Source organism: Piliocolobus tephrosceles, chromosome 1 (assembly GCF_002776525.5).
Source record: "Piliocolobus tephrosceles isolate RC106 chromosome 1, ASM277652v3, whole genome shotgun sequence".
Lineage (NCBI taxonomy): Eukaryota > Metazoa > Chordata > Mammalia > Primates > Cercopithecidae > Piliocolobus > Piliocolobus tephrosceles.
The window spans coordinates 149,368,875-149,395,282 of NC_045434.1; the positions used below are offsets into that span (position 1 = coordinate 149,368,875).

Here is a 26,408-nt window from a genome sequence, read left to right on the forward strand (position 1 = left end):
TCACTTTTCCCCATGCAATTAAAAATGCCTGGCAGGGACAAGAAAATAGACTTCAGAATCAAATTGCCAGGGTTCTAGCTATAATTTTGAAAGTCATGCAGTCCCTCTCTCTCTCTTCCTCAATATGCTTGTTTGTAAGACTAAAGTGGTTTATCCTCAAAAAAATGTGTATGAGGATTGGACAAAATAATCTATGTGGAATATGTAGAATATATTCTATTTAGAATATAAGAAAATACTCTTTGTGAACTATAAATAGGGTAAGTTTATCATGAAGATAATATATATTTCAAGTGCCCTAGAGGGGTCCTGGCAAGGGGTTAGGATTTTTGCAAAATTTTGAAAAGAAATAAGTGGATTATTTAGAGTTAATAAAGACCTATAACTTTTTTCACTTACTCTTCTCATTCATTATACTTTCCCTTTTCTATGATACCATTGGAGTGATATCTACTATATGGGAAACTTTGCTAAGGGGAATTTTGGTTAGGACAATAATTTGTCTGGATTTCTTGGGGTATACTCTTGTGATTAGAAGTCATTTTCTTTATGGTTAGACATAGTCAGTCATGGAATTCATGGTAGATATGTAAGCCATGAAAGTGTAAAAATGGCTTCCAGAAAAATTCTTGCTACAGCTCACTCTGCAAACTAACCCAGAATTTTGACCTCTACAAGAGGGACCAGAGGTTGAATCATAATATGAGAAAGTGTCCTCTGGCCCATGGCAACAGAAGTATGTGGATAGTGGAGAAAAAACAAAGTTAGGGAACCAGAAGCAAACCAGCAAGCAATTCTTCTAATAATATGTGAAATGATAAAAGAAAAAATTAATTTTTCCTAAATGCCAAGTGAAAATGGATTTTGTTCTTCTGCCAGAAATATATTTGACAAAGCAAGATATACTTTTATTAGGTGAAATACAAAATAAAACAATGTTTGCTTGTGTTGTTATATAAATTCAGTAGAAATTACTGTAGCAATGAGAGGTGAATTAAAATAATTTTAAGGCCATTCCAAAGTCAGCAATTTATTAAGCAAAAGATTTTACTACAAGTAATATATAGGCTTGACTAATTTAAGAGTCCAATTAATTAATGGAGTTTTTTTCATAGCGAAAAAATATTGCTTTCCTTTTTTTATAAATTCAACACAAAATGCTGATATAAGCCATGCAGTAAGGAAACAGAGATGACAAATTATTTCATAGGCATTGTTAATTCAAAGAACATTGAAGACAAGTAACTGCACAAAAATACCTAAAATACTCCTCAATCTTACAATAATATATGAAAGAAATTTTGTAAAAGTTTTTCCAAAGTTGACAACAATCCGAAAAGTTACATGGCATTACCAAAGATGAATTATTAGGCTGAGAGAATCTTTTCTAAACTATCATTAAATAAAACCAGTAATCCTAAAGGAAAGATGGAATTACCTTTCTCTTCTCCCTTTGAGAAAAAAATGACAAAATAATTGTTACGTGAAGAAATAATCAAAGAACATAAAACCAAAAAAGTAGATTTTTAGAGCTCTTTTAATAAAATGTATTAGTTTTCTGGAATTGTCCATGTTTTAGATTTGTTAGACTTTTGAAACTATGTAACTGTAAACAATTTATTTTCTTATTCCAAGTAAATATTCACATTCATACTTAATTTTGTATGTCTCATTTTGTATTTTATTTTTACCTATGGAAGATTTCTAAATTATTTAAACTTCTTACCACACAAAATCTGGATTTGTATCTGTCATGTAGTAATCGCTTGATAAATGTGAGTATTCATAACTATTATATACCTATAAGCTATTATATTGTACATATATACATGTACATATACACATGTATGGGCATGCAAATATATAGATGATTTCACATTTTTATGTATTTAGGGATGTTAATGAAAAAATGTACATTTTTGGAAGCGTTCATTTTTAATTCATGTAGCCTCTACTTAAGTTCCAGAGGCATAGATGATGTGTCTTAACTTTCTGTCTTTGCACTCTGTGAAAAATTTCTATGCCTTTTTTATGTGAAAAGACATAGAGTTAAAAACGTTATCATACATTTAAAAAATTAAAAGTTTTTATCAGATACTTGAATCAGGAATCACAATATTTAAAAACCAGAAACACAAACAAGAAAAGACACGTTTAAAATAAGAATGCATTTGTGAATACATAGTATGACTCTTTACATGAAATCTAACATGTTTGATTTAGAAACTATCAAGGCATTCCACAAGCTTCTGAGTTATGAGTGGAGACAAAGTTTATATTTGAACTCTATCACCTAGAATTTTACTCGATAATATAAGAAGAAAAAGTATTTTTACCCTACTGTGTTGAATACATTGTCTTGAAAAGAACTTGTATCAATTTTTGAAGCTTCAAGAATAAAGCGTAAAGTAAAAATACAGCTTGTCAAAAAAACCTAGCGTAGCTGTTTGTGATACTGCAATGAAATAAGAATTTCATGTTATTAAAGCAGATGACAGTTCAATCTAGTGAAAACAATGGCATTTGAAAAGTACTAGATCTATCTATATAAAATAAGCTTATATTAATATGCACACAGCATGAGTATACACACAAGTTAACATTTCAAGAGTTAACATTCTTGGCATTATTCACAATTTAAATTATAAAAAGCATTTTTGTGGTGGCTTTACAAATATTTTTAAATGACTATGTCACAGTTATGTCATATTGTTTTATATGTCGCAAAGATAGTCATTTGGCACAGCATGAAACAAAGTGTTAGTGCTGGGTCTACTGCAATATGGTATCATTTGTTCGAAGTCCTTCATATAAGTGGTGTTTTAGGAGGAAGAGTCATAAACTTCAGATTTAAAAGGCTTGACTCTGAACCCTAATTCTGTTCTTCAAAACTGTGTGACTTTAAGCAACAGGACTAACTTCTCTGTACCATCTTCCCTGCTATAAAATGGACAATAATATTTGTCTTTCAGATTTATTGTGAGGGTTAAAGCAAATATGATTAGGCACATTACTGGCCACATACTGTCACATTTGGTGGAATTTCAGGTTCACTACTTCTTTTCCCTCCCACACAAGTTCATGGGAGGAGAAAACTATCAGAAAACAAGGCAATAATAGTGATCTTTGAGATGCACAATTTGCTTACGATGTAAAATTACAGGTTATTTTTTCCAGAGTAGGAACAGAAATACTAAAATCTCTTTCCAATGCTTTTGAGGTTTGAGGAATCTTGGAGAAAATTATCATCGACATTGTGTCTGTTAATAATGTAATTAAACATGTCACTGACAAAACATAAACACATATGTTCAATCTTAGATAACTAGTATAAGGACAAGAAGTGTGCTATAGAGTCTGTATTTTTTCTGCAATGAGTTCACTACACATATACTTCAAAGAACTTCAGCAATAGTAGATACCTGGCAGATAATTTGGGATCCTTATGTTTCCCATACATCAACATGACATTGCAGAGAGTTTAAAGTTTCTCTTTTTCTATGCCTGGGAAAGAAGCATGGTCAGCACTGAATTGCAGAAAACAGTTCAAATTAAACAGCACCAATCATGTTCCTGGCATATATAGTGAACATTGTACATGATATTTCCATGATCCTTCCAAAAATTCTGTGAGGTATCAATTTTCCATTTTGGGTGAAGAAAATAAAGTACAAAAAATAAGTAACATGCATGAAGTTATACAATTAACAATAGAGAGAAATGGGAAGTAAATATGAGTATACATGGATCCAAAGGGTACAGGGAAAGATTATCCAGAAAAGCATTTCAATAATTTACTAAAAACCATATAGTTATTAGTTTTAAAGAAAACATGGCAACTGAAATGTCCTTTGTAAGATGTCAGGAATTAGTTGCATGTAACCATAAATTCTGCAATCATATATTGAATGCATATGATGTACAAGTCACATGTCCCTCTACAAGGAATTATCTACATTATTAGTGGTTAAATATATACAATAGGTAACCATAATAATAATTATAATGAGGAATGAAATCTGTTAAAACAAACAATAAATGAATTTGTGTGAAAGTCCAGATGAGGAGCCAAGTAAATATTTCCAAGGAAATACAGTAAGGCTTCCCAGAAGAAGCAACATTTATATCAGATCTTAAAAGATATAAAGCATATGTAAATATGCTTTATTTCAAAGGATAGATAATATAAAGCATACATGGTTTTGCTTTTTCTTTTTAAAAAATATTTTTGTAGAGAAAAAATATTTTTTATGTTTTTGTAGAGAGAAAATATTTTTTAAAAAGCAAAACTGAAGATTTTTGCTACAGATTAGAGAATGGCATTTGCAAAGATTTAGAGGTAGTTTAATTAAAATATTACATTGGTTATAGCCACATGAAAAGATGTTGGCATTAATGCCTTCTCAGCATAAAACTTAGGTAAGATGGGATAAAATTTTTAAAATAAAAACATGAATTTTAGGCCACTAGGAAATCAACCTGAGCACACAAGAATTTTATAACTATTTATTCATAGTGCACTACTGCATCAGATGAGAAAGTGAGTTTGTGATATTCTTGCCCAGGGACACTCTCACCCCTTAGAAAATAGGCAACAAAGACCTACAGTTTTAGTGGAAGAGGTAGGGGACTTAGTTCAGAGAGAAGAACAGCTGGAAATTTAAAGGGACAATTTTGGGGGGAAAAAAAAAAGCACTTAGGCTGAGTTAAGAAACTCCCCACACATTTCTCTCTGCTAAAATATATATGCCACCAGAAGATCCTAGAGAGCCTGAAAAAATTAAAATATTAGCCATATTTTTTGAATTTTTAACAACTTCAAAAGTTTCCCTCAACCTAAACACAAGCCATACAGTAAATAATAAGCTTTACTGGATTCTAGTATCTAACTATAACCTCCACTCAAACAAAGCATTGGCTTACGGATAAACTGAGAAGAAGAGATATTTCCAGAGAACCACACTAAACTATGCATCCCATGATGGAGATAATGTTAACAGTTTGAGTTGAGACAAGCTGATTCCCTTCTAAAGCAAAAAATAAACAAACTTCTGAAGAACAAAACAAAATCAAGAGTTGCTACAATGTATTATCTACAATGCTCATACAATACTTAATAACTAGTAATTTTACCAAGAGATTACTAGACAATCAAAAAATTGATACATATGCAAGAGTTTAAAAAAGTCAATCAAAATTTATTCCAACTTAGAGTTAGCAGAAAAATACTTTGAAGCAGCTTTTATTAATACTTCAAAGAACTAATGGTAAATATACAAGAAATAATCAAGTTAGGAATCTAAACATAAAAAAACAAACAGAAGCTGTGGATATAAAAGTAATGTCAGTGAGATGGCCAATTAGAAGAGTCACCCAGTATTAATAACCTCAAACAATACAACTAGAAACAATTCAAAAACAAGAATACCAGCCTAAATACACCAGAACTTTAAAGAGAAGCCTAACTGAGAGAAGTTACAACCAGTAAAAAAAAAACAATAATAATTTCAGTCTGTGCCAACCCCTCCTGTAACCTGACATAATGCCATTCACAGATAATTTTCTTATACTTATGGTTGCCAAGGTGAGAGGAGGAAATTGGAGGGAATGTTCCATCTCCCTGCTTGTTTAGGAATCTTCATGGGAAGGTCACTCGGATACCATCCCACAGGAACCACTGGGAATGAATGAGGTCTAGACTACCTGGGATGAACTGGGGACAAAGAGCAGGATGTTGATCACAGTGACTGGTATGCAGACCTTGGTGGTTACTCAACACTTCAATCAGCAGGGAAACCATGTTGAAAATACTAGCTGATGTCAAGGTACTTCAGGGGGCACAATTTAAATGGAGGCCCAAACCCCTAGCTAGATTTTTCACAAAACTCAGAAGCTCTGGTGGAGCCTTCCCTTGGTTTGGAAACAAAATTTTGGAATTAAGTTCCGGTGCTTGCTTAACACTTCTCCAGACTGGGAAACAATAGCAGGGAAGCAATATAGTTCAGGACAATAATTAAGCTGTGGTACTCACTTTGTCTTCCCCAAACAAAGATATGATGACAAGACAATGATTTAGCTCCAGGGCTGTGATTTAGTTCTGGTGATCACTGTAAGTTTTTTCCAGAATGGAAAACAGTAAAGGCCAGCATTTATGCTCTGATACTAGAAAGTAAATGTCTAACACCACCAAAGAACACTAGCAAAAACTGAAAGAGATGACTGTCTCCACAAATGGGCTGTCATCAATGTCAAAAGGCAAGAATTGTGAAAAGTCAGGGAAATACGAGACCACCAAAAGAAACAAGGAACACCACCAAGAGCTCCAGTAATGAACTCAGAAGAGCTGAAAATCTGTGAAGTTTCTGACAGTGAAATCAGAATCATCCTCTGAAAGAAGATCAAAGAATCATTTTTAAAAATGGATGAAAAAGTAAATAAAATTTGAAAATCAATTCAGGATGAAAGTGAGAAATTCAACGGAGAAATGAGTTAAAAACAAAATCTTAGAAATAAGTAGTATAACAGCTTAAATAAAAACCTCTTTAGAAAGGTTCAACAGGAGACTTGATCACACAGGAATTAATTAGCAAGCTTATAGACAAAGCATATAAAATTATCTAATCAGAGGAGAAAAAAGATTTAAAAACAATGAAAAAGGCATACAAAATTTATGAGACACTATCAAGTAAACTAATTCCCATATAATTGGAATTCCTTAAGGAGATTAAAATAGAAAAGGCTTAAAAAGCATATTTAAGGAAATAATGAAAATATTTTAAATCTAGAAAAAGAAGAGGAAGACAAGATCATCCACTTATAGGGATCTCAGAAATCACCAACTACTTTCAACACAAAGAGGAATTACCCAAGTTATATCATAATCAAATTAGCAAATCCAAATACTAAAAAAATTATTCAGTGGGCAGCAGGAGAAAAGAAACATAACACAAGAAATGGAGTCATTATATGGCTTTCAGCAGACTACTCAGCAGACTTGCAGACCAGAGGAGAGTAAGATGTAGTCTTCTAACTGTTGAAGGAAAATAAAACCTGTGTACCAAGAATACTGCAGCCCAGCAAAGCTGTTATTTAAACACGAAGGACAGATAAGTACTTTTCTAGATAAACAAAAGCTGAAGGAATTGATCAAACCAGATATATCATACAATACATTTAAAGGGACATCTTCAATCTAAAAAAAAAAAAAAAAATGGATGCTACCAGGTAACACAAAAACATCTGAAGGCATAAAACTCACTAGAGTAAAATAAGAAAGCAGAGACATTCAGAAAACTCTAATACTGTAATTTTGGTAAGTAAAACACATATCAAACTATAAAGACCAAAAGCAAAACTATTGAAAATAACATAACTACAATGATTTGTTAAGAGATAGGCAATGTAAAAATAGTAAAATGAAGCATCAAAAGTCAAAATATAGGGCTGTAGTATTAAAGCGTAGGATTTGCTTTTGACACTTTTCTTTGAGATCAAAGTTGTTGATAGTTTTAAATAACATGTTATAAGAAATTTTTTGTAAGTTGCCTGATAACCATGAAAAATACCTATAATAGATAAAGTAAAAATAAATAGCATGGAATCAAACATATTACTGGAGAAAATCACTTAACCTTTACTACAAAGGAGAATAATAATAGAGAAAAAAATGATTAAAGAATCTACCAAAAAATTCCCACAGAAAACAAATTACAAGATGGCAGTAGTAAACTCTTTATCTATCAATAAGAACCTTGAATAGAAATGGATGATATTAACCAATTAAAATTTATAGAGTGGCTGAAAGGATTAAAAAAATAAGACACAACAGTTGCTGTCTTCAAGAATATCACTCCATCTATAAAGACATGCAAAGCCAAAAAATGTAGGGATGGCAAAAGCTATTCAATGCAAATGGAAAGGGAAAAAGAGTAGGAATGGCTATACTTATATCAGATAAAAGAGACTTTAAGTCGAGAAAGGTGAAATCACAAACTACTTCAGCCATCGTGGAAAGCAGTTTGGAGATTTCTCAAAGAATTTAAAACAGAACTAATATTTGATCCAAAAATCTCACTACTGGGTATATACTCCCCCAAAATAATTCATTTTATCAAAGAGACACACATACACACACACACACACACACATGACATATGTGTTCATTGCAGTGCTCTTCACAATAGCAAAGACATGGGATAAATCAAGGTGCCCATCAACAGTGGATTGGATAAAGAAAATTGGTTACATATACACCATAAAATATTAGGCAGCCATTAAAACAAACAAACAAACAACAACAATAAAAAACAAAAATCATGTCCCTTGCAGCAACATGGATATAGATGGAGATTGTTCTCAGCTTTTTTGGTTGATTGGCCATTTATAACTGATTCCATTTTGAAGCTTGTTGTTGGTCTGTTTACAGAATCCATTTCTTCTTGGCTCAGTCTTGAGAGGGGTTATGTGTCCAGAAATTTATTCATTTTTCTAGAATTTCCAGTTTATGTGCATAGAAGTGGTCATAATATTCGCTGATAGTTATTTATATTTCTGTGAGGTCAGTGGTAGTATCCTTTGCTGTTTCTAATTGTGTTTATTTTCTTTTATTCTTTATTAGTATAGTTAGCAGTCTATTTCATTAATTTTTTCAAAAAACTAACTCCTGGATCCATTGATCTTTTGAATGGTATTTCGTTTTCCAGTCTCCTTCAGTTCAGCTCTGATTTCGATTATATCTTGTCTTCTGCTAGATTTGTGTTCTTTCAGTTATGACGTTAGGTTGTTAAGTTAAGTTGTTTCTACTTTTTTTTTTTTTTTTTTTTTTTTTTTTTGAGATGAAGTCTCACTGTGTCACCCAGACTGTAGTTCAATGACGCAATCTCATCTCACTGCAACATCTGCCTCCTGGGTTCAAGTGATTCTCGTGCCTCAGCCTCCTGAGTAGCTGGAATTACAGGCACCTGCCACCATGCCCGGCTAATTTTTGTATTTTTAGTAGAGACAGAGTTTCACCATGTTGGCCAGCCTGATTTCGAACTCATGACCTCAGGTGATCCACCCACCTTGGCCTCCCAAATTGCTGGGATTAATATACAATTATGTTATTCTTGAGTATAACCAACCAATTGTGCTATCAAATAGTAGGTCTTATTCATTCTTTCTATTTTTTTGACCCATTAACTATCCCTGTGTCCCTCCCAACAAACCATTACCCTTCCCAGCCTCTTATAATCATCCTTCTACTCTCTATGACCATGAGTTTAATTGATTTTATTTTTAGATCCCACAAATATATGAGATCATTCAATCTTTGTCTTTTTGTGTCTGGTTTATCTCACCTAACATAACGATCTCCAGTTCCATCCATGTTGTTGCTAATGACTGGTCTCATTCTTTTTTTATTGCTGAGTACTCCATTGTGTATATGAACCACATCTCCTTTAGACATTCATCTGCCAAAGGACACTTAGGTTGTTTCTAAATCTTCTCTATTGTTAACAGTGCTGCAACTTACATAGGAGTGTAGCCATCTCTTTGATAAACTGATTTTTAAAAAATTATTTGGGGTATATACCCAGTAGTGGAATTGGTAGATCATATGATAGCTTAAGTTTTAATTTTTTGAGGAACCTCCAAACTGTTCTCCATAGTGGTTGTACTAATTTATATTCCCATGAACAGTGTAGAAGAGTTCTCTTTTCTCCACATCCTCACCAGCATTTGTTATTGCCCATCTTTTGAATAAAATCATTTTAACTAGGGTGAGATGAGAACTTATTGTAGTTTTGATTTGCATTTCTCTCATTACCCATGATGTTGAGCACCTTTTCATATGCCTGTTTGGCTTTTGTATGTCTACTTTTGAGAAATATCTATGTAAACCTTTTGACAATGTTTTCATCAGACTATTAGATTTTTCTTCCCAATAGAGTTGTTTGAGTTACTTCTACATATTCTTGCTATTAACCCATTGTCAGAGGGGGAGTTGTAGTTTGCAAATATTTTCTCCCATTTTGTGGGTTGTCTCTCCCTTTTGTTGATTGTATCTTTTGTTGTACAAAAGCGTCTTAACTAGATGTGATCCCATTTGTCCATGTTTGTTTTTGTTGCCTGTGCTTGCGCAGTATTACCCAAAAAATGTTTGCCCAGACCAATATCGTGAATATTTTTGCAATATTTTCTGGTGGTAGTTTTGTAGATTGAGGTCTTAGAATTAAGTCTCTGGAGCTCTTGTAAGGCATATTTGGGGGCAATGAATTCCCTCAATATTTGCTTATCTAAAATGTATCTTATTTCTCCTTCATTTATGAAGCTAAGTTCGTCCAGATATGAAATTCTGGGTTGGAATTTTTTTTTAATAAGAAGGTTGAGTATTTGCCCCAATCTTTTCTGGCTTGTAGGGTTTCTGCTGAGGGATTTCCTGTTAGCCAGGTGGGCCTCCCTTTGTAGATAACCTGATCATTTTTTCTAGCTGCCTTTAACATTTTTTCTTTCATTTCAACATTGAAGAATCTGATGTATGTGTCTTGGGGTTGATCTTCTTGTGAAGTGTCTTACTGGTGTTCTCTGAATTTCCTGAATTTGAATGTTGGCCTCTCTAGCTAGGTTGGGGAAGTTCTCATGAATGATATTCTAAAATATGTTTTCCAAGTTGCTTACACTCTCCCTATCTATTTCAAGCATATCAGTGAGTCATAGATTTGTTCTCCGCATAATCCCATATTTATCAGAGCTGTTGTTCATTCATTTTCATTACTTTTTCTGTATTCTTGTCTGACAGTCTTATTGCAGTAAACCAGTCTTTAAGCTCTGAGATTCTTTCCTTCATGTGGTCTACTCTGCTATTAATACTTGTGATTGTATTATGAAATTCTTGCAGTTTGTTTTTCAGTTCTATGAGGTTGGTTGCATTACTTTCTATGCTAGCTATTTTGTCCGTCAGTTCCTGCATTGTTTTATTGTGATTTTTAGCGTCCTTGGATTGGCTTTCAACATACTCATGCATCTCAACAATCTTTGCTCGTAACCATATTCTGAATTCTATTTCTGTCATTTCAGCCATCTCAGCCTGGTTCGGAGCCCTTGCTGGAGAGGTGGTGCAGTTTTTTGCAGGAAGGAAGGCATTCTGGCTTTTTGAGTTGCCAGGGTTCTTGTGGTCATTCTTTCTCATCTCTGTGGGCTTACGTTCCTTCCATCTTTACAGTTGCTGACCTTTGCTATATATATATCCTATTCCTATTTGATGACCTCACAGGTTTGATTGTGGTATAAGGTGGATTTAGTCAAATGGCTTTGTTTCTGGAAGATTCTAGGTGACCCGCGCTCGATTCCTATCTCTTGAACTGTGTCCTCTAACTCTGGGACTTGTATTGTGCCTCGACTTTGTTCTCTGGATTCTCAAGGTTAGGAATCCAAGGTGCTGGGGGCGCTGATCTGCTCCTGAACTACTGGTCACTACATTCCAATGGGTGGTCTCAGCCAAAGCATTTATAGTGTGGTGACAGCAGGACTCCACCTCATTTGCATGTACCAGCAGCAGCCTTTGTGCATGGCAGGGTGCATGTTTCTTGGCTGTGGCAGTGTGTTAGTGGGTGCCGGGGGCGACATTCACCTCAGCAGAAGCAATATGGCTTTAGGGGAGATGGGGGGTGGGGGCCCCTCCTGGGAACTGCGTGCACAGTCATGCTGGTGATGGTTTTGGCACCAGGCAGGGCACTGAAGGGTGCAGGTCTGTGTGTTTTTTCTGTGTGCCACCGGCAGGGGTGGTCACTCAGGGTGGGGGAAGGTCCGCTGTTCTCTGTGCATAGTTTCACTCCCATGGCTGGAAGGGGCACTGGCAGGAACGGAACAGGGTTGGTTGGCTCTGTGCCTGCCCAAGCTCTGAGTGTGATGGTGTGGTCCTGGGGCGGGGAGGTGGGCTACACTCCCACTGCAGAAGTGGCAGGACAGAGTTTTCACACACATGCGCTGGCAGGTGAAGGAAAGCAAAACCCACTCACGTGCACATGCTCTGGCAAAGCTGTATGGTGGCTGCTGTGGGCCAGGGAAAGCTGCTGTGTAGGGAGGGTGTGGGTGGGCTGGTACATGGCTGTGAGGGACGCTTACTGAAGCTCTCTACTGGTTAGGCATGGTCCCCTGGCACAGAAGGGGCAAGACTGATGGGCGAGACTGCCCTCCAGAGTTCAGTTGCAATAGCTCCCCTAGAGCTAAAGTCTCTTAAGGGAGCCAAGGGAGCCTAGGGGAATCGCCATTCCTGGTTGTGCTCCACTACAGATGCTCTGGCTCCAAACCCGCTGGGCTCCACATCAGCTGCCTTGCTGCTCCTTCCATTCCTGTAAGTGGTATTCCCTTCCAACTCTGTGTCCCTGGTGCAGAGGGGTCTCCTTCCTGAATTCCAGAGGCCTGCAGCCAGAGCAGGTACCGCCTTGCCAGTTCTCCTTGCTAGAAGAATTCATCCATTCTTCTAGTCTCATTGGGATATTTATGACTTAATCTTATATTTAGAAAAACCTAAGGATTCCATCAAAATCTGGTAGAAATAATTTTTAGGCCGGGAGCGATGGTTCACGCCTGTAATCCCAGCACTCTGGGAGGCCGAGGCGGGCGGATCACGAGGTCAGGAGTTCCAGACTAACATGGGGTGAAACCCTGTCTCTACTAAAAATACAAAAATTAGCCGGGCTTGGTGGCGTGCACTTGTTGTCCCAGCTACTCAAAAGGCTGAGGCAGGAGATTCTCTTGAACCCAGGAGGCGGAGATCGTGGAGCAGAGATCGCGCCACTGCACTCCGGCCTGGGCAACAGAGCAAGACTTTGTCTAAATAAATAAATAAATAAATAAATAAATAAATAAATAAATAAAATAGAAAGAAAGAAAGAATTTTTAAAAAGTAAACTTTCAGATTATAAAATCAACTTACAAAATCAGTAACATTTATATACACCAACAGCAATTAATCTGGAAAAAAAAAATCAAGAAAACAATTCAATTTACAAACAGCTCCAAAAATAACTAAATAAACTCTCTAGGAATAAATGTAATAAAAGAAGTGAAAATTTATACAAGAAAACTATTAAATACTGATTTAAAAAGTGAAAAGAACACAAAAAAAAGGAGAGATAACCCATGTTCATCGGTTGGAAGAATTAATATTGTTCATAACTTTCATACTACCGAAAGTGATCTACAGATTGAATGCAATACCTATGAAAATACCAATGACAATCTTCACAGAAATAGAAAAGCAATACTCAAATTTATATGAAGTCACAGAGAACCCTGAATCGCCTAGGAATTTTCAGCAAAAATAATAAAACTGGAAGCATCACACTATCTGATTCCAATGTATACTACAAAACTATGGTAACCAAAGCAGCATAATATTTGCAAAAAAAACAGACACATAACCCAGTTGAACTGAATAGAGAACACAGATATAAATTCCCACACTTATAGCCAACTAATATTTGACAACAGTGCCAAGAACATACATTGGGGAAAGAATAGCCTCTTCAATAAATGGTGCTAAGAAAGCTGGATATCCACATGTAGAAGAATGAAACTAGACTCCTATCTCTTGCCATATGCAAAAATCACACCAAAACTTAAGTAAGACTTAAATGTAAGACCTGGAATTATGAAAATGGTAGAATAAAACATTGGAAATGCAAAAGAAATATTGGAAATGGAATGGAATAATGGAAATATTGGAAGTAGTATAAGAAAATTGGAAATGGTTCAGGACATTGATTTACACAGGGATATTTTGAAATGCAAAAGAAATATTGGAAATGGAATGGAATAATGGAAATATTGGAAGTAGTATAAGAAAATTGGAAATGGTTCAGGACATTGATTTACACAGGGATATTTTGAGTAAGGCAACAAAAATCAAACAATAGACAAATAGAATTTCATCATGCCAAAATACTCCTGAACTTCATCAGAAACTTCTGAATTTCATCATGCCAAAAATATTCTGAACATCAAAGAAACAATCAATGGAATAAAGATACAGCCTACAGAATGAGAGAAAAGATTTTATTTGACAATAGATTAATGACCAAAATGTATTTTAACAAATCAAACAACTCAATAGAAAAAAAACCTACCTAATCTGCTCTAAAAAATGGTAAGAGGATCTGAATAGACATTTACCAAAAGAAGACATGCAAATGGCTAATAGGCACTTGAAAAAATGCTTAACATAATTAACCATCAGCAGAATGCAAATAAAAATCACAATGAGATATCAAAGGAGATAGTAAAATGGTTATTATCAAAAAGACAAAAGAAAACAGATGCTTATGAGGATATGGAAAAAGAACTCAGGTATTGGTGGAAATGAAAATTAGTACAGTCAGTATAGAAAGAAGTATGGAGTTTTCATCAAAAAATTAAAAGTATGTTTGCCATGTGAACCAGAACTCACACTGCCATATATATATGTATATATCCACACACAAAAATATATATATATCTCAAGTGTATATGTATATATATATACACAAATAAAAAATCAGCATGTTAAAGATATATCTTCATTTTGATGTTTATAGTAATATTTTTCACAATAACAAAGACATGAAATTAACATCAGTATCCATTAACAGACAAATGAATAAAGAGAATGTATTATACATGGAATATAATTCAACCACAAAAAAATGAAATTCTGTCATTTTCAGCAACATGGATGGAATTGGAAGTCATCATATCAAGTGAAATAAGTCAGGCAAAAAATGACAAATTTCAGTTGTTCTCATTGATATGTAGGAGCTAAAGAGTTGATTTCATGGAAGTAGAGAATAAGGCTGGGAAAGGTTCAGGGAGGAGAGAAAGAGGTTGGTTAATGATTAAAAAAGCAGAATTAGATAGAGGTGATAAATTTGAGTGTTCAGTAGCACAGTAGGATGACTACAGCTAACAATAATTTATTGTATATTTCAAAATAGCTAGAAGAATTGAAATGTTCACATCACAAAGAAATAACAAATGTTTGAGACAATAAATATCCCAATTACCCTGATTTGATCATTACATATTGTATGCATGCATCAATATAACACATGTAACTCATAAATACATATACTCATTGTGTATCAACATTTTTTTAATTCTGAGATAAAATATACAATAATTGAAATAAAAATTTCACTAAATGACTCAAAAGCAGAATTGATAAGGCAAAATAAATCAGTAATTGATTAAAATAGATCAGTAGATATTCATTTCAAATTATAAAAAGAAAAAGAATTGACTTAAAATTAAGTCATAGATGTGTGGGAAAATATCAGATATTTTAGCACACATTTTAATAGCTTTCCAGTAAAAGATGGGGTGGAGAGAAGGCAGAAAATCATTTGAAAAGAAATTTAGTTAAAAATACAAACCAAAAACCATACTGATCCCAAGAAACTTATCCAATCGGAAATATGATAAACACACTAAAAAGAAAAAGAAGAAAAAAACAACACCCACAGAGCTAGACATACTAACATAAAAATGAAAAGCTTGGTCAAAGGAAAAGAAAAATTAAACCTCAATTGCAGAAAAACAATAATACGATTAACAGTTAACTTCTTATCAGAAATGACAGAAGCCAGAAAACCTTGCAATGACTTATTAAGGTTGTTAAAAACTGAGGAAACAAACAAAAACATAAAAGCTGTCAGCAAAAGTCCCATATTTAGCAGAATTCTTTTTTTTACAGGTGGTTGTGGAATAAAGAAAATTCAAATATAAAAAATACTGACATAATTCATTAGTAGTAGAATTCTACTTAATAAAAAAGCTAAATGAACTTCAGTGTGAAAAAGGTTACATTAGATCGTAATTCATATATAGAGGAAGAAACTGAAACTACTGGAAATGGCAAACATGGAGGTATAATTTTTAAAACATTAGGTATTTTTATTCATATAAACTTATAAGAATATAGGTGTGTGTATATATATAGGTATACATATGTGTATATACAGGTTTACATATGTGTATATACAGGTATAGGTATACATATATAGGTATATATATGTAGGTACATATAGGTATATATACATATACTCATATATATATTATATATATATATTTATTTTATGTTTAAAACACTTGTACCTTACTTTATCTTAGTGGGCATTGAATTATTTTACCAAATTGATTCAAAAACAACAGAAAAATTTAAACGTCTATATATCAAGTAAAATACTCCATTACTAATTAAAAATATTCCCTGAAAGAAAAGTCTAGGCCTGGTGACTTCATTGTTGAATTTTATAAAACTATGATGAAAGTACTAATGTCAAACCTGGACACCCTTTTTTACAAAATAGAGGAGAAAGTTTACTTTCTGACTAATTTTGTTAGTTCAGTACCACTTTGTCACCAAAGGCAGAAAAAGACATCACACAACAATAGAACAAGCAAATAACAAAATAAGTATGAAACAATATCACAGACTCTCAAATATGTGAAAATCTTTAACAAAATGTCAGTAAATCTAACTCAGCAAGAATTAAAGTATTACCAAGTATATGCAAGGTTGATTTAAAATCTGAAAAGCAATATAATACACCATGTTAACTGAATAAATTAAACATTAGATAGTATCACAGACACAAAAACATTTGACAAACTCACGTATTTAGCATGGAAACTCTTAAAAACAATAGAAATCACCTTCTTCTTCCTGACAAAGAATGTATTAAAAACTTAAGCTATCATTTTACTTCATGGTAAGACTGATGCCCTCTACTCTCTTCCCTCCTGAAAAGCAAAGTTGTCTGATTACACCAATTCCACTTAAGAATATTGGACGTTCTAGACAGTGTAATAAGAACAGATAAAAAAAAAATACTCTCTCATATTTGACTAAAGGATGTAGAACATGATCATGCACGTAGCTATGGAAATTAATACATGATTTTAACAAGATCAATATAAAAATCAGTTTTATTTCTATCGGCAACAACAATCTGAAATATTAAATTAGAAAATTAAATAGATTTTATTGAAAATAGCTTCAGAAAAAAATGGAAATAATAATAAGTTTAAGAAAATATATTCAAGACCTACACACTAAAAATCATAAAATATAGCTAAGATCAATTACAGAAGACTTAAATGAATGGAGGAATACACCATGATCATGAATTTGGAGACTCGATATAGATAAAACATCAAATTTCCCAAAGTGATATAGAGATTTGACACAATACCAGTAAAATTCCTGGCATTGTTTTGTGGAAACTAACAAGATTATTCTAAAATGTATGTTTAAACTCTTTAAATTCCTTTTATTTTATATACATTTTAAAATAATTTAATATATTTCTTTTATGCAAAAATCATAAAAACAATTTAAAAACGAGATTTTAGAAGCAATAAAAAACTTTGCTTACAAAAAGATACAAGATAATGAAAAAGCAGCCACAGAGTGGTTTAAAATATTTGCAAAGCATACATCTAACAAGAAAGAATGCTTACAATTTAATAATAAGAAAAAATGGCTCAATAAATAATGGTCAAATATTTAAAGAAACACTTCCCAAAAGAAGATATGTGAATGATCAACACACATAAAAAGATGGTCTGCATCATCAGTCATTAGGAAAATGCCAACTATAACCCCAAGGAGATTCTATTATACATTCCCTAAAATAACTAAAAGCGAAGAAAGCTGATAATACCATGAAGATGTAGAGAAACTAGAATCTTCGTATATTGGCTGATGGGAATGCAAAATGGTACAGTCACTTTAAAAGCAATTTATAACTTCTTAAAAAGGTACACCACTGACCAAGCACCTCCCATTTTAGTTATCTACTGAGAAAAATTAAAACAGATGTCAAACACGGATGTGTATTTTAATGTCTTAAAAGTATTGTCTACTATAGCTATAAACTTGTAAACCATTCAAATATCCTTCATCTGATTAATGAGTAAAGAAAATGTAGTATACCTATACATCGGAATGTTATTCAGCAATAATAAGAAATCAACTACTGATACAAATAGCATCCACCATGAGAGAATCTCAAAAATAGTACGCTAAGTGAATAGCCATACACAAGAGTACATATTGTATGATTATATGAAATCCTAGAAAAAGGGGAAACAGTAAAAGAAAGTTAGCAGTTCACAGGATTTGGGGGATTGGGGCACAGATGTAATGCAAAGGAGCATGAGAAATTTCTTTGAGGTGATGGAGGTGTACTAAAAATTGATTGTGCTGGTTCTCATATCATTCTATTCATTTATCAAAAATAAATAAATCCTGCACTTAAAACATGTGAATTCTATTTATAGAAATTTTATATGCAAAGATATAACAATATCAGAAAAAAAATCATGGATGAACTTTTTATTCCCTCAAATGTCTAATGTTTGACCATTTAAATATAGTGCTAGCTCGAGGTTTTTCTCAGATGCCTCTTATTAGAGATGCCCATTTTGTCTATTTTGCTTTGTAATTCTATTCTATGTATTGAAATGTGTTAAATGATTATTTTGCATTAATTGAAAAGTTTACAAGAAAAGTTGGTTTTGTTTCTATTTTTAAGGTGATGAATTGCATTCATGATTTGAGTAGGAATCAACCCACAGAGTCATGATGTATACTTATTTATTTTTTGCTGGTTACAACTCGTTAATATTTTGTGATAGGATTTATACATCTTTTCACCTTTGGGCTATTAGTCTGTAATTTGAGACATCTTTTGTCATCATGATTATCTCAGCTTTTTTAAAATCAGAAGAAAAGTGTTAGCTTCTCCATCATCTGTAAGTTTTTATTCAATTAATGTTCTTGTGTCTTAAAATGCTTAGAAGAATTCATTCATGAAACCAGCAGGATCTCTAGTCTTCTCTGTGAAAACATTTTAATAACATTTAATTCCTTTTTAATAGATTACACGTGTAGTTTTTTTTTTTCAGTTTCACTAATTTGTATTTTCCATAGAATCGCCTTTGTATAATTGTCAAACCTATTGGCATTGGGTTGGTTATATTTCTTGATCATTTTTTATGTCCGTAGGAAATTTAGTGATACTCTATTTTTTATTCTAGTTATTGGTAGTTTGTGTTTTCTCTTTTTTGTCTTAATCTTGTTGATAAGATTTGTCAGCATTATTAATTTTTTTACATAATCAACTGTAGGCTTTGTTATTCTATTTTTTCTATTTTTGTTAATTTCTGATCTTATCCTCAATGTATGCATTCTTCTACTTAATTTGTATTTAATTTGCTCTTTTTTTCTTAGCTTCTCAAATGGAATTGTAGATTACTAATTTTCAACCTTTTTATTTTTCAATTATATAGAGTTGAACTTATGAATTTCTTTTTAAACACTGTTTTAGATACATCACACAAATTTTGATGCTTTGTTTTACCATTTTTAGAAATGTTTTCTAATTTCCCTTGTGAATTCTTATTTGACCCAAAGTTACTTAGAAGTACGTTGTTTACTGCTCACTTGGGCAGCATATATACTAAAACTGCAATGATACACAGATCATTAGCATGACCCCTGTGAAATAATGGCATGCACATTCATGAAGCATTTCAAATTTTTCACAATAAAATGATATAGGAGTTTAAGGATGAAAGAGCCAGTATAAAAAAGAACCTAATAGATCTGACAGAGCTGAATAACACAATGCAAGAATTTCACAATGTAATCACAAGTATTAACAGCAGAATAGACCAAGCAAAGGAAATAATCTCAGAACATGAATAATGGCACTCTGAAATAAGACAGTCAGACAAAAATAAAGGAAACTAACAATAATGAATGAATAAAACCTCTGAAAAATATGGGATTATGTAAAGAGGCCAATCTATGTGAATCATTGGCATCACTGAAAGGGAGGGGAAGAAAACAAACAACTTGGAGAACATATTTCAATGTTTTGTCTATGATATCAGATATCAATATAGGATATCCAGGGTATAGGACATTGTCCATGAAAATTTCTCAAACCTTGCTAGAGAAGCCAACAGTCAAATTCAAGAAATACAGAGAAAGCCTACAGGATTCTACACAAGAAGGCTCTTTGTAAGACACACAATCATCAGATATTCCAAAGTCAAAATGAAAGAAACAAAGTGAAAGGCAGCTAGAGAGAAAGGGTAGGCCACCTACAAGGGGAAGTCCATCAGGCTAATAGTGGACCTCTCAGCTGAAACCCAGGAAGCCAGAAAAGATTGAGGACCCATATTCAACATTCTTAGAGGAAAATATCTTCAACATATAATTTCATATCCAGCCAAACTAAGATTTCTAAGTGAAGGGGAAATAAGATTCTTTTCAGATCAGCAGATGTTGAGAGAGTTTGTTATGATCAGACCTGCCTTACAAGAGATCTTGAAAGAAGCAGTAAATATAGAAAAATCACTGCCAGCTAATACAAAAACACAACTATACATACCAGTGATACTATAATGCAACTGTGCAAACAAGCTAGCATAATAACTTAAAAGGCACAGAGTGGCAAGCTAGATAAAAAATCAAGACCTTTTGTTATGGTGTCTTCAAGGGACCCATCTCACATGTAATGACACCAAGAGGCTCAAAATAAAAGGATGAAGGAAAATCTACCCAGCAAATGGGAAACAGAAAAACGCAGGGGTTGCAATCCTAATGTCAGACAAAACAAAGGTTAAACCAACAAAGATCAAAAAAAGACAAAGAAGGGCATTACATAATGTTAAAAGGATCAATTCAACAAGAAGACCTAAGTATCCTAAATATGTATGTACCCAACACAGGAACACCCAGATTCATAAAACAAGTTCTTAGATAACCAGCAAAGAGACATAGACTGTCACACAATAATAGTGCAAGACTCCAACACTCCACTGACAGTATTAGACGGATAATAGGTGCAGAAAATAAAGATATTCAGGAACTGAAGTCAACCTTGGACCAAGTGGATCTGGCAGTCCTCTGCAGAACTTTCCACTGAAAACCAACAGACTATACATTCTTCTTATTGCTACATGGCACGTGCTCTAAAATTGGTCAGATAATTGGACATAAAACAATCCTCAGCAAATAAAAAAAAAAAGAACCTGAAATCAAACACACTCTCAAAGCACAGTACAATAAAAATAGAAGTCAATCAAAACCAATGAATTACATGGAAATTAAACAACATACTCCTGAATGACTTTTGGGTAAATAATGAAGTTAAAGAAGAAATCAAGAGGTTCTTTGAAAATAATGAGAACAAAGATACAGCATATTAGAATCTCTGTGACACAGAGCTAAGGCAGCATCAAGAAGAAAATTCATAGCATTAAATACCTGCATCATAAACTTAGAAAGATCTCAAATTAACAACCTAACATCACAACTGAAAGAATTAGAGAAGAACAAATCAAACCTAAAGCTAACAGAAGACAAAAAAAAAACCCAAATCAGAGCCAAACTGAAGTAAATTGAGACACAAAAAAAACATTCAAAAGATAAACAAATATAGGAGTTGGGGTTTTTTTGGGAAAAAAAATAAAATAGGCTATTAAGCAGATTAATGAGGAAGAATAGAGAGAAAATCCAAATAAACACAATTACGAATGATGAAGGGGATGTTACCATTGACCTCCCAGAAATACAAACAACCATCAGAAACCAAAAAAAAAAAAAAAAAACCCAGAACCTGACGGCTTCACAGGCAAATTCTACCAGATGTACAAAGAAGAGCCACTACCATTCCTATGGACACTATTCCAAAAAATTGAGGTGAGATTCCTCCCCCAGCATTATCCTGATACCAAAACCTGGCAGAGAGATAGGAAGAAAAGACAATTTCACACCAATATCCTTGAAGAACATGGATTCAAAAATCCTCAACAAACTACTTGGTAAGTGAATCCAGCAGCACATAAAAATTAATTACCACAATTAAGTAGGCTACATCTCCAGGATGCAAGGTTGATTTAAAGTATGCAAATCAATAAATGTGATCCATCACATAAACAAAACTAAAGACAAAAACCACATGATTCTCTTAATAAATGCAGAAAAGCCTTTTGATCAAATTTAATACCACTTCATGTTAAAAACTCTTAATAAACTAGGTATTGAAGGAACATACCTCAAAATAATAAGAGCCATCTATCACAAACCCACAGCCAACATCATACTGAATGGGCAAAAGCTGAACACATTCACCTTGAAAACAGGCATAAGACAAGGATGCCCTCTTTCACCACTCCTATTCAACACAGTATTGGAAGTCCTAGCCAGAGCAATCAGGCAATAAAAAAAAAAAAGGCATCCAAACAGAAAGGGAGGAAGTCAAACTCTGCAGACATGATTCTGTATCTAGAAAACCCCATAGTCTTTACCTCAAAAGCTCCTTCAGCTGATAAAAGTCTTCAGCAAAGTTTCAGGATACAAAAATCAATTTATGAAAATCATTAGCATTTGTATACACCACCCACAGCCAAGATGAGAGCCAAATTAGTAACACAATCCCATTACAATGGCCACAAAAAGAATAAAATAAGAATACAGATAAACAGGGATGTAAAAGACCTCTACAGTGAGAATTACGAAATACTGCTCAAAGACATTAGAGAAGACACAAGCAAATGGGAAAACATCCCATGCTCGTGGATAGAATCAATATCATTAAAATGGCCATATTGATTAAAGCAATTTACAGATTCAATGTGACTCTATTAAACTACCAATGATATTCTTCACAGAACTAAATAAAATAAAATAAAATAATAAAAAATTAAATAAAATAATTTAAAATTCACATAGAACCAAAAAAGAGCCAGAAAAGCCAAAGCAATCCTAATCAAAAAGAACAAACCTGGAGGCATCATGCTACCTGACTTCACACTATACTACAGAGATACAGTAACCAATACAGCATAGTACTGGTACAAAAACAGACAGCTAGACCAATGGAACAGAATAGAGAGTGCAGAAATAGGGCCATGCATCTATGACCATCTGATCTTTGACACAGCTGAGAAAAACAAGCAATGGGGAGAAGACTCCCAATTCAATAAATGTTGTTGGGATAATTGGCTAGCCATATGCTAAAGATTGAAGCTGGACCTGTTCCTTACACCATATACAAAAATCAAATCAAGATGGATTAAAGACTCAAATGTAAAACCCAAAACTATAAAACCCTGAAAGACAACCAAGGTAATACCTTCCTGGACATAGCAACAGGCAAAGATTTTATGACAAAAAAATACCAAAAGCAATCACAACAAAAGCAAAAAATTGACAAATGAGACCTAATTAAACTTCTAATTAGAGCTTTTGCACAGCAAAAAGAACTATCACCAGAATAAACAGACAACCTACAGGATGGGACAAAATTTTTGCAAATACCTAACAAAGGTCTAATATCCAACATCTAAAAGGAACCAAAACAAATTAACAAGAGAAAAACAAACAACCCCATTAAAAAGTGGGCAAAGTACATGAACAGACACTTCTCAAAAGAAGACATACATGCAGCCAACAAACGTATGAAAGAAAAGCTCAATATCACTGATAATAGAGAAATGAAAGTCAAAACCACAATGATATACCATCTCACACCAGTCAGAATGGCTATTACTAAAAATTTGAAAAAATAACAGATACCTGAAAGATTGTGGAGAAAAGGGAACACTTTCACTCTCATTGTTGGTGATAGTGTAAATTAGTTCAATCATTGTAGAAAGCAGTATGATTATTCCTTAAAGTCCTAAAGGCAGAACTACCATTTGACCCAGCAATCCCATTACTGGGTATATACTCAGAAGAATATAAATAATTCTACCATAAAGACACACACGGGAATGTTCACTGCAGCATCAGTAACAATAGCAAGACATGGAATCAACTTAAATCTCTATAAATGGTAGAGTGAATGAAGAAAATGTGGGACATATTCACTATGAAATGCTATGTAGTCATAAAAAAAAAGATCATGTCTTTTGTGGAAACATGGATGGAGCTGGAGGTTATTATTCTTAGCAAACTAATACAGAAATTGAAAACCAAATACCACATGTTCTCTCTTATAAGTGGGTGCTAAAGGATGAGAACTCGTTAATAAAAAGAAGGAAATACTGACACTGGGATCTACTTGGGAGGAGGAAGCGGAGCAGAAAAAATAACTATTGGATACTAGGCTTAATACCTGGGTGATCAAATAATCTCTGTACAACAAACACCCGTGACATGAGTTTACCTATATAACAAACCTTCACATGTACCCCCAAACGAAAATAAAATTTGTACAAAAAACAAAAAAGACGTATTTTTTTAAATTTCCAAATAATTGGGGATTTTCTAGATATCTTAATTACTTGATTTTTAATTAATTCCATAGTGCTCAAAATATATTCTATAACATTCCAAATGAGGTGAGGTGGTAACTCACTGTGGTTTTGATTTGCATTTCCACAATGATTAGGGATGTTGAGTATTTTTCATGTACATGTTAGTCATTCGTATGTCTACTTTCAAGAAATGTCTAATCATATATTTTGCTCATTTTTAAATCAAATATCTGTTGTTTGGCTATTGAGTTTTTTGAGTTCCTTACATATTCTGAATATTAACTCATTGTCAGATTCAGTTTGTGCATATTTTCTTCCATTTTGTAGGAAGTCTCTTCACTCTGTTGGTTGTTTTCTTTGCTCTGCAGAAGCTTTTTAGTTTGATGTAATCTCATTCACCTATTTTTACTTTAATTGTCTGAGTTTTTGAGGTCTTATTCAAAAAATCTTTGCCTAAACCAATGTCATAAAGCATTCACCCTACATTTTCTTCTAATAGTTTTATTATTTGGGGTCTTACATTTAAGTCTTTAATCCATTGAAATGCTGATGAAGATGTGAAGAAAGGGGAAATCTTATACATTGCTGGCAGGAATGTAAATTAGTACAGTCATTATGGGTAATAGTAGGGAAGTTCCTTTAAAAAGTAGAATAACATGGGACTACCATATGATCCAACAATACTACTACTGGGTATATATTAACAAAAATAAAATCAATATGCCAAAGAAATATCTCCACTCCCAGGTTTACTGCAGCACTATTCACAACAGCTCAGACATGGAATCAACACCTAAGTGTTCATCAATAGATGAATGGATTTTTAAAATGTGGCACATATACACAATGGAATACGATTCAACCATAAAAAGAAATGAAAACCTGTCATTTTTGACAACGTGGATGAAACTTAGAGACAATGTTAAGTGAATCAAGCCAAGCACACAAGGACAAATACTGCATGATCTCACTCCTACTGGAAATTTTTTAAAAATTGATTTTTAGAAGTAGAGTAGAATAGTAATTGCCAGAGGTGGGGGAGGGGAGGGAGGAAGAAGTGTTAAAGGGACAGGTTAGTCAACAGGCATACAGTTACAGTAAGATAGGAGAAATAAGTTTGTGTTTTATTGCACAGCAGGATGACTACAGTTAACAATAATGTATTGTATATTTCCAAATGGCTGAAAGCGAGGATTTGGCATGTCCTCACCACAAAGAAAGGACATGTGTTTGAGGTGATAAATATGCTAACTTCCCTGATTTATTACAATAGGTATCAAAGCATCACACTATACCCCATAAATATATACAATTATCATGTCAATTTAAAACAAAACTTTAAGCATTTATTTTGAAATATATTGAGACTCACTGAGTGTTATATATTGAGGCTAAACATAAACTATCTCAGTTTTCATTTTATCTAAAACAATACATATAAAAAATGTACATTCTTTTTTATTATTATTATACTTTAAGTTCTAGGGTACATGTGCATAATGTGCAGGTTTGTTACATATGTATACTTGTGCCATGTTGGTGTGTTGCACCCATCAACTCGTCAGCACCCATCAACTCATCATTTACATCAGGTGTAACTCCCAATGCAATCCCTCCCCACTCCGCCCCTCCCCGTAATAGGCCCCAGTGTGTGATGTTCCCCTTCCTGTGTCCAAGTGATCTCATTGTTCAGTTCCCACCTATGAGTGAGAACATGCGGTGTTTGGTTTTCTGTTCTTGTGAGAGTTTGCTGAGAATGATGGTTTCCAGCTGCATCTATGTCCCTACAAAGGACACAAACTCATCCTTTTCTATGGCTGCATAGTATTCCATAGTGTATATGTACCACATTTTCTTAATCCAGTCTGTCACTGATGGACATTTGGGTTGATTCCAAGTCTTTGCTATTGTGAATAGTGGCGCAATAAACATACGTGTGCATGTGTCTTTATAGCAGCATGATTTATAATCTTTTGGGTGTATACCCAGTAATGGGATGGCTGGGTCATATGATACTTCTAGTTCTAGATCCTTGAGGAATCACCATACTGTTTTCCATAATGGTTGAACTAGTTTACAATCCCACCAACAGTGTAAAAGTGTTCCTATTT

The 26,408-nt window shown here is 33.6% G+C and overlaps 1 non-coding gene across 1 annotated transcript; it reads left to right on the top strand.

Moving 5' to 3' along the window:
* The first annotated feature begins 19,460 nt into the window (after positions 1 to 19,460).
* LOC111541595 lies at positions 19,461 to 19,567 on the top strand. The gene has a single exon (XR_002731315.1). It is a non-coding gene; the product is annotated as a U6 spliceosomal RNA (small nuclear RNA).
* Positions 19,568 to 26,408: the final 6,841 nt, after the last annotated feature.